This window comes from Hypanus sabinus, unplaced genomic scaffold, assembly GCF_030144855.1.
Source record: "Hypanus sabinus isolate sHypSab1 unplaced genomic scaffold, sHypSab1.hap1 scaffold_248, whole genome shotgun sequence".
Lineage (NCBI taxonomy): Eukaryota > Metazoa > Chordata > Chondrichthyes > Myliobatiformes > Dasyatidae > Hypanus > Hypanus sabinus.
The window spans coordinates 535,564-536,576 of record NW_026780602.1 but is presented as its reverse complement, the minus strand read 5'-3'; the positions used below and the strand labels follow the sequence as shown (position 1 = coordinate 536,576).

Here is a 1,013-nt window from a genome sequence, read left to right as displayed (position 1 = left end):
CGGGCCCTCCTGAAGTGAACAACCATCTCTTTTGTTTTGTTCACACTCAGAGAGGTGTTGTTGGCTCTGCACCAGACCGTTAGCCGCTGCACATCCTCTATGTAAGCTGACTCGTCGTTCTTGCTGATGAGACCCACCACGGTCGTGTAATCGGCGAACTTGATGATGCGGGTCGAGCTGTGTGTTGCTGCACAGTCATGGCTCGGCAGAGTGAACAGCAGTGGACTGAGCACTCAGCACTGGGTGTAAACACACAGTCTCCTGCTCAGATCAAAATCAAAGGTGCATCGATTCGAAGTTAATTACAAATAATAAGCGGGGTGTCTCAGAGGCACAAAATCAAATATAACTTTTCAGTGGAATGCACAGCTTGAGAGACGCCCACTCACCCGGGCATTTCACGCATTAAAAATCACGAGTGTTCTAGGTGAGGCTCGAACTCACAGCCTCGGCATTTCTCCGCCGCGTACTGGCGTATAAGTACCGCACGCTAACCGATTGCGCCACTAGAACCCAGTGCTGCAAACGTGTGTTTTACATATGGAAAGAAAATCTAGAAGAAATTTACAGATATTATTGAGCATAATATAGAGCCTAAAAATATACAGCAGGTGAAAAGGCCGTTCGGCCCACAATGTATTGCCATACCAGCTAAAAAGCAAATCAAAGGCACTCAAACTCCAATCCCTCATTCCTACTCTGTCCATATCCCTCGATCTTACTTACATCCATGTGTATGTCGAGTCAACAAATTTGCACATCAAAAGTCACCTATAAATTTACTGATAATGCAAACATTGTTGGTCGAATCTCAGATGGAGACATGAGGGCGAACAGGGGTGAGATATGTCAACTAGTTGAGTGGTGTCGCAGTAACAACCTTGCACTGAACGGCAGTAAGACGACAAAGCTTATTGTGGACTTCAGGAAGGAGAGAGATGCCAATCCTCATAGAGGGATCAGAAGTGGAGAGCGTAAGCAGTTTCTGGTTCCTGGGTGTTAAGATCTCTGAG

The 1,013-nt window shown here is 46.4% G+C and overlaps 1 non-coding gene across 1 annotated transcript; it reads right to left on the bottom strand.

Annotated features, from left to right (window-relative positions):
- Positions 1-419: 419 nt before the first annotated feature.
- On the bottom strand, positions 420-513 carry trnai-uau (transfer RNA isoleucine (anticodon UAU)). The gene is made up of 2 exons: positions 476-513; positions 420-455 (listed from the first exon to the last, which is right to left on the bottom strand). It is a non-coding gene; the product is annotated as a tRNA-Ile (tRNA).
- Between the last annotated feature and the right edge of the window lie 500 nt (positions 514-1,013).